The sequence below is a fragment of the Triturus cristatus genome, chromosome 3_1 (genome assembly GCF_964204655.1).
Source record: "Triturus cristatus chromosome 3_1, aTriCri1.1, whole genome shotgun sequence".
Lineage (NCBI taxonomy): Eukaryota > Metazoa > Chordata > Amphibia > Caudata > Salamandridae > Triturus > Triturus cristatus.
The window spans coordinates 98510436-98523400 of record NC_140583.1 but is presented as its reverse complement, the minus strand read 5'-3'; the positions used below and the strand labels follow the sequence as shown (position 1 = coordinate 98523400).

At 44.3% G+C, this 12965-nt stretch overlaps 1 long non-coding RNA gene across 1 annotated transcript in view; it reads right to left on the bottom strand.

Annotated features, from left to right (window-relative positions):
- Positions 1-1581: 1581 nt before the first annotated feature.
- LOC146859744 (uncharacterized) overlaps positions 1582-12965 on the bottom strand; it is a 55910-nt gene continuing 44526 nt past the window's right edge. The window contains exons 2-3 of the long non-coding RNA XR_014979052.1: positions 4873-5037; positions 1582-1874 (exon numbers count right to left, since the gene is read on the bottom strand). This is a non-coding gene — a long non-coding RNA (uncharacterized LOC146859744). The remainder of the gene's footprint in view (positions 1875-4872; positions 5038-12965) is intronic.

Here is a 12965-nt window from a genome sequence, read left to right as displayed (position 1 = left end):
GGCCCCAGGCCCCGGCAGGACGCGGACGGGCGCAGACGGGCTTGCCTTAGGCGCGCCTTTGGCGCACCGCCGGCGTGCCCGCTGCGCGCGTCCTCCCAGGCATGCACCTATGTAGGCCCCGCCCGCATCCACTCGAGACCGCCGACCTGGTCCAGCCACCGGGAGACCGGAAGTGCTGTTTCCTTCTTCTTGCCCTCTGTACAATCGGCACTAATAAGCCATGACGGACCGGGGTGAGGAAGATCTAATCGTGCACAAGGCAAATAGGCTTTGATTGATTCCACAGTATTTCTGCTTTTTTAAAAAAAATCACAAAGTATTCACACACACAGTTAAAAAGTAAGCAGTGTTCTAGAACCCAAGACCGCAATGTAATGAGAGAAGCGGTACCTACAGACTCTGCCACCGTCTGCACTTTGAACCGCTGCGCGTCCTCCCAGGCATGCACCTATATAGGCCCCGCCCGCCTCCACCCTAGACCGCCGACCTGGTCCAGCCACCGGGAGACCGGAAGTGCTGTTTCCTACTTCCTGCCCTCCGTACAATCGGCACTAATAAGCCGTGACGGACCGGGGCGAGGAAGATCTAATCGTGCACAAGGTAAATAGGCTTTGATTGATTCCACAGTATTTCTGCTTTTTTTTAAAAAAAATCACAAAGTATTCACACACACAGTTAAAAAGTAAGCAGTGTTCTAGAACCCTAGACCGCAATGTCATGAGAGAAGCGGTACCTACAGACTCTGCCACCGTCTGCGCTTTAAACCGCTGCGCGTCCTCCCAGGCATGCACCTGTTAACCTAAGCACACCAAAAATAACAAATGAGAAATATAATATCTATATTTTGGTTTGCCACATGCAGATGTTGCATCTTCTACATTTCCCCCCATTAGCAATGTGATTCCTGGGTCACAAAGAATTATCGTATATGTGGCAAACATGCTGTCACTGGACTGATCCTCGATTTTGGCATCTATTTCATTTGTACCACTCACAATTTGTAATGTTTGCTCTGTTTCTACAGCATTTGTAATTTGATGAGGTGTCAAGCTACATCCCCACTATAGTGGCCCATTTCAACTTGTAGGCAGACAGTACACAGTGACAATGTAGGTGTGACATGTACAAACCGATTGACCTACGTAAGTCATCAATACGTTCAGAGTGTTGACGTTCCCTATGCTTTAGACTCACAATGATTCAGTGCCTAATTTGAACCAGTGGTTTCTGGTGCGTGGCACAGCAACTAATTGTCAACATCAGCACTTATGGAAGGCTGCCACATTGTGGCGCTGCTTACATTATTTATAGATGAGCACAAAAACAGTTGTTTATTAACTGAATTTTACATTAAAAATAATACTACCTGCTGCCCAAATCATTCTCGTGGCTCTGGGGGACTGGAATAGTCCCAATTCTCACGCTGGTAGGAGTGTGATGGTTAGTAGTTGTGTTGGTGCTGTCACTGGCTAGACAAATATAATACTGTTTTCTCTGTTTGTCTTTTCGTTGCAGGTGCTGGACCATAAGCATTGATGCCTTAAAACCTCCAAAGAGTTGCATATTTTCATCACTATTTGCAGTTCCCAGATTTTGTTGGGATTGTGAGCTGGAAACACACAATCCGAGGCAGAGGTGATCATCTGCCCTGCAGTTGTCTTGGCCGGCCTCACTACAGGTTCCTGGGTCACACTCCGTGAAGTCTCTTGCACAGCCTTCTTGTACTAAATGTGTATGTTCTGTGACTCTGGGATTCATCAAATCAGATTGGGATGCTGTGTCCTGGCTTTGAAGATTATCTGGTCCATCAAAGTGCGAGTGAGATTCCTCATGTCCCTTGGCGTCTGACACATCATTTCTATGAGCATGGATATCTATTAGAAAATGGATTCAAAATTAATAAATTTGTTGAACTCAAGCTAATGTGTTTTTACTACATCTACCATGACACACTATGGAAATTTACTGCTTCTTTGATGTACACTAATATACTGATTCCATTCCCCATTTATTTATACACAAGAATTGAAGGTATAAGTGTATTGACACTGCCGAACCACATATATTTTTGTATGTGACAATGCTATATTATACTTCTCTTGATGGGTTCCTGGAATGTCAGGTGCATCAATTGTACTGAATTCACTGATTGATTCTGATTTCAGTGTACTTTTTACTAGTTTGTCTATTGCAGTTGGTTTGAGGCAGTGGGGAACCTCCTCCAGTAGCTCTAGTCTCAATTAGACAATTTTCAACCATCTCTTTTGTCTGTGATCTGAGATGTTGCCATTATTTTCTCATTTCCTTCAATGGATCTCTGCATCGCACCAACAGAGTTGATTTTCTCCTGTATTGCTTTTCATATTTTCTTCTTTTGTGATTCAGGCACTGCGTGGGATATTTTCCCAAAGAGTTTGTCATGGTGCCCAACACACTCATCTGTCAATATTTCCAGTTCTTTTTCTAAAAAGTTAATTTAGCATTTTCAGGCCCAAACCTCTTTCTCTGTGTCCTTTCTTGATATTTTTATGTCTTTATGTGGGGATGGCACACACAGTTAGATGTTGCTTGGCTACTGTCCTCAATCTCCAGCATGCACACTCAGTTATTTCCAACTGAACAACACTTCCTGGTTGTGAGGACATCATGCAATGCCAGAATGCAGCAGCCGCTAAATATGACTAGATGTTCATTTTAGGAAATTAAAGTATGTGATTAACTAAAAAGCACACCAAGCAAATACTGATTCGCAAATTTAGAAGCGAGTAGTATCCTACATTCCAAATAGCGATCTCCTAACTGCGAGTCACTATTTCCTGTAATTAGGAAATCGCTAATCAGATGCTTTGTACATCTCGCCCAATATTCCTAGAACCCTCTCACACAAAGCTAAACACTCTAGGGACTGGCAGAACTAATAAAATATCCATCATACCCCTGCTGCAGCATCCCCAAAGAAAAATGTAATAAAGTTATACATGGTAACCTGGAGCCACTCAAAAGGCCATGATAAATCGATAAGCCACTAGGAAGGGATGTAACTTTGCCAAAAAATAGCTAAACAGATCTCTCTATTATCTATTCAGTATTTTCAGCTTATACAGATGCTACAAGGCAATGGTTCCCCTTATGAAATCCATCAAAACCCTGCTCACAGCAAAAATGCTCTTTGGCATCCAAAAGGCAGGATCTCCAACCCTCGAGCTATCAGAGCTGGTGACCAAAGAACCCACCCAAACTGTAAATGAAAATGAGCAACTGGTTCATGCAGACTTAAATAGTATGGTGCTAATGAAACAGCCCATGTCACTCATCCAGATCAAAGAGCCAATCACTTATCAAATTACAGACAATGGTTTGCTTGAATCATGTGCATTAGATTTTTTTCAAACCTCAGAGGAAATCATCTCCCTAGAAGAGGACTAAATTAAAAGTGACTCTATAAATTGGTAAGAACTATCAGCTATATGACCACAATGGTTCCAGCTCTTTCGCGACAAACACACTTCCTTTAAAAGCAATTAACTGCTTTACTAAAGAAGAACGAGGCATATCATCGAGGACCGGCGATAATTATCACTAAGCAACGCTTATCTCTAAAGCGATAAAATTCCAAGCTCTAACTGCCAAATGTGAGATTATCGCTGGAAATCCATCGATAATCTCACAAAGTTTGGCGATTGCTTGTTGATGGGGGATGGGGCAGGGCAGACTTAGCCATGATGTCCACCTTACATTGGATATAATGGCTAAGTCAAACTAAAAGCAGGCGTAAGGAAAGCAGCGATAACCAAGGTTAGCGCTACTTTCTTATCGCTATGCCTGTGAGCGTACCCATTGATGATTGGAGAAATGTCGGTTAGTAACATTTCTCCAGTTATTTTGGGATGGAACTCCACTTTGCATCTCATTAGAGATGCAAAGGTGGGCATTACGGAAAAGGGAGCTAATGCAAGGATTCACGCGATAGCGTGACCTTGCTGATAAGGCGATAAAATTATCGCCCCTTTTCGTCCGAAAACGGACGCAATAGCAGCAATAATTTTATATCGCCTCCTTGATGATATGCCCCAACATTTTTCGCCAGCAATCGACACTTAACTGCAAAAACTGAACTTCTTAATTATTGATGAGCAGTATCAGGCTGACCAGTGCCTAAGGGCCTGTCCCTACTGCTTCCCAATAAGTAATAAATAGTAGCGGTTATTTACAAGGCCGCCAAGTAAATAGTGATTTCTCATATTTACTCGGCCACTCACTAAATAGTACTGTTTGGTAGATGGCCTTGAAAATAGCATAGAAACTTCACTATTTACCTGCCCACTGACTAAATAGTAGAGATTCTGCACTGTTTTGCTGGCAGCCATACAAATAGCAGAAAAGCTTCACTTTACCCGGCTGCATGGTAAAGAGTTGAGATTCTGGACTGTTCAGCTTGCGCACATGCAAATAGCAGAAAACATTCACTATTTTCCAAGCCACTGATTAAATAGTAGAGATTATGCACTATCTTGCTGGTGGTCGTATAAATAGCATGAAAACCTATATATTTACACTACTGTTGACTAGATACAGGAGAGTTTGCACTATTCGGTTGGCTCAGTGCAATTAGCAGAAAAACTTCCCTTTAACCAGGCCACTGGTTAAATAGTACAGATTCTGCACTGTTCATCCTGCAGCTTTGTAAATACTAGGGAAACGTAAATATTTACCTGGCTGCAAGCTCAAAATTTAGAGATTGTGCGCTATTCAGATGGCACTCATGAAAATTGCGAAAATACTTTACTATTTACTCAGCCGCTGGTTAAACAATGGATATTCTGCACTGTTTGTCTGGAAGCCGTGCAAATAGAAGAAAAATATCACATTTACCTGGTCACTGTCTAAAAAGTAGAGATTCTGCATAGTTTGCCTGCCAGTTTTTGGAAAACATCTCCACCTCCTGAGGCTGCCAACATCTTGTCCCAAGGGGACCCCTTCCCCTTTGCAAATTGATCAACTGCTGGTCGTTAGCTCATCAGCGGTTTGCAACAGCATCTGCAATCACAAATTATCATTAATTATTTTCTGAATTGGAAAATGGAGGGAGAAAACTCCTTTCATGAATCCTCTTATTTTCAATTCAGAAATGAATGCAAAAGGCCTTTTACTAGTGTAAAGAAATTTCTAACTCATACAAATGGTTTTGTACATAATAATAAGTACGTTTGTGGTCAGAAACATTACGATTTTGCAACATGAGGCACTTGGAGCTAAAACTGGCTTAGATGAAGGCACTAATGTATAGGTCTTATTGTTCCAAATGTTTGAATGTTTCCAAGTTATTTTGACAGATATGGCACAGAGTGCCACTCCATTACATCGTGAGCCAAGACATAGTAACTTGGGAGGCTCTTTATAGAGCTGTTTCGTGTTCCACAAATGCTCCTACTCCTTTACATTTACCTGCAGATGCAACTATTAATGAAGATGAATAGAACCTTTGCAAGACTAGTTCAAGCTATTTACTCTACTAAAGCTATATACTCGTTGTTACTCACAAAGCCTTGGGAATGTATAAGATATAGGTTTACCAAAAGGCTCCGTGTTATGAGAGCATCTCTTTTTCTGCAGCAAATCTGTGCGTTATGGACTTATTTATCTGGTTCAGTTCAAGTAAACAAATCAGACTAAACCACCTGAAAACAATGATTTCTAAAAGTAAAAATCAGAACTGGAAATGTATCTCAGTAAATTAGGGCCATCTAAAATGTAGGGTGATTTAAATCACAAAAAATAATGAGCTACATAGTATATTTCAGAGGCTCCATTCCATTCTCATGACAGAGGTAAGAAACTCAATGGGCTTGATTTAGAGTTTTGTGGGCCAAGTTAAATCAGTCAAGATGGTGGAAGACAATACCGCCGACCTCCAGAGAGACCTCCACCCGCCAAATTTAGAGTTGTCCGCTGGCCCTGTGGGCAACTCTCTACATTGGCCGGAACTGCTGTCATTGCGGTTGCTGTCTATTCACGAAACAGTGTAAGGATAGTACAGTCAGATATGATGGACGGCTAGGAAACTTAAAACAAATGTATTGTTTTTCAAAAGCAAACGCCCACAGCAGGAGATTGTTTTTGAAAAACCAAAAATAACTAATGTTCCTACACACTGGGGGATATATTTATCTTAGGGTTGTGCCACACTTGCACCAGGCAACTCTGTGCAAAAGCCACACAACCCTTAAGTGCAATTTATCAAGCCATGCAAGGCCACCTTGCGTGGCCCTGAGTGGCTTCATAAATCTGGAGTAACGCAATGAAGCACAAATCGCTGCATGCTTTACTCTGCTCCAGGGAGGCATTCCATGGATTATAGGTGGTTGTTACCATGTAACACCCATGGATTTTGGTGCCCTCCCAGATTTACTATTACTGGTAGACATGGGAATGCTCCAAAATGTTACGCATCTCTAGGGGAGGCGTAACAAAGAGAAATATCTTTATTTCTTCTAGCTTTTTCCTCTTTTTATGTGTGCTGTATTTTGTAGCACACATGGAGTGAGGAAAATGCCTCAGGGGATTGTTTTTGTGCAGGAAGGTGTCAGTTCCTGCTGAACAACAATCCTGCTTACAACACAGGAGCACTTGCACCATGGTGCAAGAGGGCCTCTGTTGGCACTAGGCAGCCAATTGTGCACCAGTGCTGGGAAAAAAAGAGGAATGCACCACATTATGTTAAATAAAGCACATTCCTACCCTTTCCCTGTCACACAACGCAGCAAGATGGCTTGCTGCGTTGCATTACCTAATAATAAATACGTCCCTGGGAGTTATCCCCTCAGGTGAAGGTTCATTATATTTTTCCTGTCCCTTACCGCCACTTCATACTCAAAATAGGGTAGATGGTGTAAAGTTCTGCCTTCGACGGCCTGTTCTTTGTCAGGTCATCAGAGGAAGCATTCTGTTAAGAAGCCACAAGCAAAGGACTATAATTAATTGAACTGAATGTCATTGGAATATGAATTAATTTCCCCTTTAAACCAGAAAAAGACACAGAAGGAATGCATCTCACAGAAATGTATATTCATTGACTTTATTACAAATATTGGAAGAAATGAAATACTGAATAAACAGAGACATACTGATAAATCATTTCACAGTTCCACTTTAATTCTGAATTTTCAGACAGGGGATGTGGGCTAACTATCGAGATTTCATAAGTGATTTGGGGTGTTTTTCTGGCTGTCGTTGAGACATAGCCTTTGTGCTAGGTTATGGCTCTCATGTAGTAGCACTATTACTGACTCCAAGCATCCAGTACAAGGATGCAGTGAAACATGAGATCTCAGCATCTAGTTGTCATCAGCCTTTCTGAGTAGTCATCAGGCACAGATTAAAGGGCAGCCCTGAAACTTTCACACCTTTAACTATGACCTACCCATTTCTGCCATCATGTACCCTATATCGTCACTCAGGAGGAACTATTCTGCACTTTTCTGCTGCAAAGGACCAGACAGAAGTATTTTAGGTGCGCTTTTCTCCATTCTCCCTCACTTCAGTTTTTAGTCTCCGCCCTCTATCTACAAGGGTGCAGTCAATACACTCCCACGGTGTAGGGAAGCCGTATCTATTCTCAATCACATCATATAAAATACATTCCACTGGTCCATGCACTAAGACTTTCATCACAAATGGAATCTTACTACTATGCACTTAGGGGAAGATTTACTAAGGGAATGATTTGCCCTTGCGTCACTCAAGGTGACACAAGGTCATAGAAGTCCTTCAATGGGAATTACTAAGGCATGCAAAACCACCTTGCATGGCTCTGCATGGCTTAGTAAACTCAGAGTAACAAAAGGCAGTGCAAATCACTGTTTTCCATTAACCTGCATTGAAAGACTTTCCATGGCATTCCATCAAAATAGTGTACAATTCCCAAATGAGGTGTAATGAGGTGAAATCTCTGTATTGCAACCATGTTACTTCCTCTTTCTATGTGTGCTGCATGCTGCCTCAAAGGATTGTTTTTGTGCAGGAAGGTGCCCCATCCTGCACAAAACTACTACTACTAAAAATGCAGGCACCCTTGTGCATGGTGCAAGGGTGCCTGCGTTGGCGCTAGGCAGCACACAGTGTGCCAGCGCAGGGAGAGAGCAGAAGTGCATCATATCTTAGTAGCTATGGTGCATTTCTGCAATCTCCTTATCACATAAAGCAGTGTGGCTAGTTATAGTTGTCTTGCTGCCTTGCATTTAGTGACTGCTTAGTAGATCTGTCCTTTGCTATAAACCTGTCTCACATGCACACAAATGCACTGTAAGACGAAAGAACTGGAGGTCCACAGAACACCTCTATGGGCCATCTTAGATGATTGATCTGGAGCCTCCATCACCCCTCTTATGCTCATCAGAGCATTGTTATTGCCTTGAGCTTCCCTTTGCTGATTGCCATATCCCTTTGACCACTTTGTTAGCCAGTAACCATTTTTCCAATCATCTACGTTTTCTCAAACACTGCCATCCTTCCCTGACCGCACTAATTTTCACCCATCCACCTTTAAACTCTTTTGTCAAGTGTCAGTTTCTATGCCCTCATATCCACTCTGACTACTGCACCAGCATAAGACCACATATTCTACACTCAAAGGTCAGAGTGTAACAGTCCTGGCTTTTAATTTACTTTGCCTGCTCTGCTTTTTTAGCAAACCATTACTAGTTCCAGGTGTTGGCAGTATTAAAGGCATGAATAAGAACCCTTTATAAAAGGGATATCCTAATACACGTGTCCTAGACCCAGATAGGTGTCCACCTGCTCATGAGCTTCTTCCTGCACATCCAAACCCTTCAGGGCCTATAGGCATTGGTCCTCCTCCCAGTCTTGTTCGAAGTCCTCCGTTTCTGGGTTGGTTTGATTCTCCTGATCCTCATACTGGTCCTGGTCTAACTAATTCTGGTCACCCTGCTAGTGGTTTCTAGATCTAGAGGTCCCGGTTGAAGTCCTTCGTGACCAGGGTCTTTCTGGCCCTGCTCCTGGCTCATCCTTGTCTTAGCCCTTCCTGGTCTGCATGATCCTGGTACTACTGATCCTCATCCTGATCCTGCTGGTCTGGTGGCTCCTTATTCACCTTGCCCTGTTGTCCTGGTTCTTCTAGGGATGGCACTCCTAGTGTCCCTGGTGTGGGTCATCCAGATTCTTTTTTCCCTGGTACTTGTCCTTATGTTCCACCTAGAATTGCCTCCACTGGTCCTGGTCCTCTTTATTAAGAACTCTTATGCTGGGCCTGGTCATTTCGGCCCTGGTCTGGTCCCATTAGTCCTCATGGCTTTGGTTGTCCTGGTTACCCTGATCTTTTCCAGCATGGTCCTAACACCCCAGGTCCTAGTCCTTCTGCTACAGCTGGAACTTCATGTACTGGTCCCTGGGTTCAGATCTATCTGTTCCTCCTAGTCCTGTTCCTGATTATCCTGATCCTTGTATTCCACCTCATCCTTCCCCATATGGTCCCTGGTCTCAATTCCCTATCCACGTACTTCTGACCTGATTTGGTTCTCAGGGTCCTCCTTCAACATGTCATGAAACGCTTGGCCATGATCCTACTGCTCATTGTCATCTTGGAGTATCTTTATCCTAAGTCTCTCTGGTTTATATCATCCAGTTCTTAACCATTCTTAGCCACCCAACATCATGGTTCCAGTCATCTTGGCCTTACATGTCCTGGTCCTCCATTTCCTCCACATCTTGGACCTGATTGTCCTTGTATGCAAGGTCCTGATACTCTGGCCTTCTTTGTACTGAACTACATTATTTCCTTGGTTGTGGCCCCACTGGTCCTCATTGCCCTGTTCTTCTTTGTTCTTGTTATGTTGCCTTGGTTGCTTGGCCAGCTCCTCTTTATTCCTGTCCTCCTGTTTATCGTTAGTCTCAGTCTAGTTTGCCTAGTAATGGTTTTTCTATTTGTAGCCCTCACAATCAGTGGCCTGTTCCTGATTTTGTGCCCACTAGTCTTGATCATTCTTTTCTTTTCCTCATTCTTTGGATCTATGTAAGCCTAATCGTCTTGGTTTCGGTCTTTCACCTATCCTGGCCCTTTCAGGCCCCCCTCTACTAGCTCTCCCTTATTTTTCATCCTGATCCTCTAATCCCTCCTCCATGTAACCTGGTCCTTCTGATCCTCTCACCCTGCTCATCTGATTCCCGGGACATCAGTTCTTGGTCCTGATGGTCTCCTCTGTGGCCTGGCCTCTTGTGTCTGGGCACTCTTAGTCCTTATCTTAGCTCTTTTCTTCCTTCTTTGGATCATCCTTTACTTCCTGGCCCTGTCCCTTGTCCTCATAGTCCTTCTGGCACTGCACCCAATTGTATGGCCCTCTAGGTCCTGGTTCCCTTTGTTTGGGTCCTCCTGAGCCTCGTATTTTTGGTCCTGGCCCTCATGGACATGTAGGTCCAGTCCTAGTCCTCCTGATCTGCCTCACTCAGGTTGTCATCCTCATTGTCCTGATATCCCTGGACATAATCCTCCTTTTCCTCCTCACCCTGGTCCTCTTGGCACAAGTCCTGATCCTATTTGCCCTTATCTTCCTGGTCCTCTTTGTCCTTTGTTTCCTGATCCTCTTAGAACTTTTCTTTCTCATTCTGGCTGCCTGTGTACCTGGTCTCAGCTGCCTGGTACTCCTGGCTAAGGTTATGCTATTCTTGTTTTTCATTGTCCGTGTCCTGCTCAAAATTCTGTGCCCATTGGCTCTTATCCTCTTTTTCCTGTTCCTTGTAGTTTGGGATCTCCTGGAGCGAGTTACCCCGGACCATAGCCACCTGCAATATTAGACTTGGCCATCCTGGCCCTTCTTGCCCTTTTGTGGTTTTTATCATAACTTTGCTTTTGGCCATCATGGCCTCCCTAGTTCCCCCAGTCTTGGTCTATCTGGCCTTGTTCCTTTGTGGTCCTCTTTGTCCTAGTTACAGTGTCCTGGTTCCCCTCACAATCAGCCTCCTAACCCTGGCCCGCAGATCCTGGTACACCTTGCTTCTCGTATCATCTTTACCCTCTTAGCCCTGTACCAGTCCTCCTGGTCATGATCCTTTTGATTTACCTAGTGTTTTGCTCTGGTCTTCTGGGTGCTCTTGGCACTGCCCTCCTGGGTCTTCCAAATTATTTTCCTGCTTATCCTAGTATCCTGGACATTCTGGCCACATACCTTTCAGGTCCTAATCTCCGTAGTCCTCTTCATTCTAGTATTGATGCGCCTGACCCTCAGTCTTCTAGTCCCTGCCTGCACAGCTCTACAATAACTTGTCCTGTCAAAGATCACCCTAGCCTTTCCTAGTTCTGACGTTCCTTCATACTAGTCTAAGAACTTCCTGGCCCTGGACCTCTTGGGCTAGGTTTGACTTGTCGTCATTCCTATTCACTCCTGTTCCTAGTTATTTATATCCCGGGTCTCCTGTTTCACAAGTTCCAGGTCCTTGACCTTTTCATCCACCTCAGCCTAATTCTGGTCTATCAGTCATATTGGTCTTGCTACCCTGGTTTATCTAGTCCCCTTGCTTGCTTGTTCCTAATCTTTATGATCCTAGTGGCCTTGGTCCACGTTGTCCTGGTTTTAGTTCTGGCACTCCTTCATCTGGCACTCCTATATTGGATATTCTGGTGCTTGTTCCAGTGGCCATGGTTTTCTTAGCTCTCATAGTTCCTGGTCCTCCTGCCCCACCAATGCTCCTACTCCTACTAGTCCTCCCGGTTTCCTGGTTTGCCCATTCTACCTTGTTCTTCTTCTTGTCAATCTAACCATAGGCCTCTCTATCATAGTCCTCCTAGTAATGGCCCTATTGGGTCTAGTCTACCTCGTTACTCTGGTACTGGTTCTCCTAGTTCTTATGTTTTGGGTTGCTATGGTTCATGTAGTTCTTGGCAACCTGGTTGAATTCTGATACTCTTGGAACTTCTGATCTTGTTCCACTGGACCTAGACTTCCTTTGAAATCCCTGGGCATTCTAACCTGGTCCTGGTTCTTTTGCTATTGGCCCCTTGGTCCTCCTTGATCTGGTCTGTGGTCTGACCCTCCTGTCTCTGGTTCTTCTCTCCATTAGTCTCCTGGAACTGGTCCTCGTTGGTCTGTCTACTTGGGTCAGCTACTCCTTGTAGGAGAGTAGGGTCTGCAATCCTATGGTCACCCCAGATTTTTGCTTTTTGCTTCACTGGTTTACGACTTTCCCTGGCTGTGGGCCTGCTAATCAGACCCACAGCCTAGCTGTTCTCTCTCTCTAAATTGTACCCATGCACTGAATTGACATTTGGGCCCTCTCATGAGTGCCTGTAACCAGGGCAGAGTTGTACCCAAGGCCTACCAGGGGCTGCAGCATGTATTATGCCACCCCTGGACTGGCTATCTAAACAGACACAACTGGCTGTACAAACAGCTGGGGCAAGGTGGTGTAATCACCCTTTGCTTTAGATATAGTATACCTATATCTAACCCAAAATGGACACACAGATCTCCTATCAGTGACTCCTATGGCAGGCCTTAACAATCCTGAAGGCAGAGTGCTTGGAACCGTGTGAGATGGTGCTCTGGCATGAGCTGAGCCTGTCTGCAGCTTTTGGGATCCATCCCTTTAGCCGTTTCCATGATAGTGCCATACCATATACTTTTAAGTGCCTTATAATCCTCGCGGTTAGGGTAACTTTGGCTTGGCATTATCTAAACATGTCGTGTAGGCCTGGGCGAAGCACTAAGCTACGCTCGCGTAGTTTGCGAAGTTCGCGCTACTTCGCACTACGCGAACTGCACGTAGCACAGTGCGAACACGCGTAGCGTAGTGTTGCGTAGTGCTTCGGTCATTTTTTGCTTGCTCGCGGTCCTCAACGTCAAGTTGGCGACCGCGAGCAAGCAAAATGACATCCTGGCGAGACTTTTTCCTTGTTCGCGATCGCGAGCATGGAAAATAAACCTCCCGGCGAGATTCCCAACGCGAGAAGGTCAGGT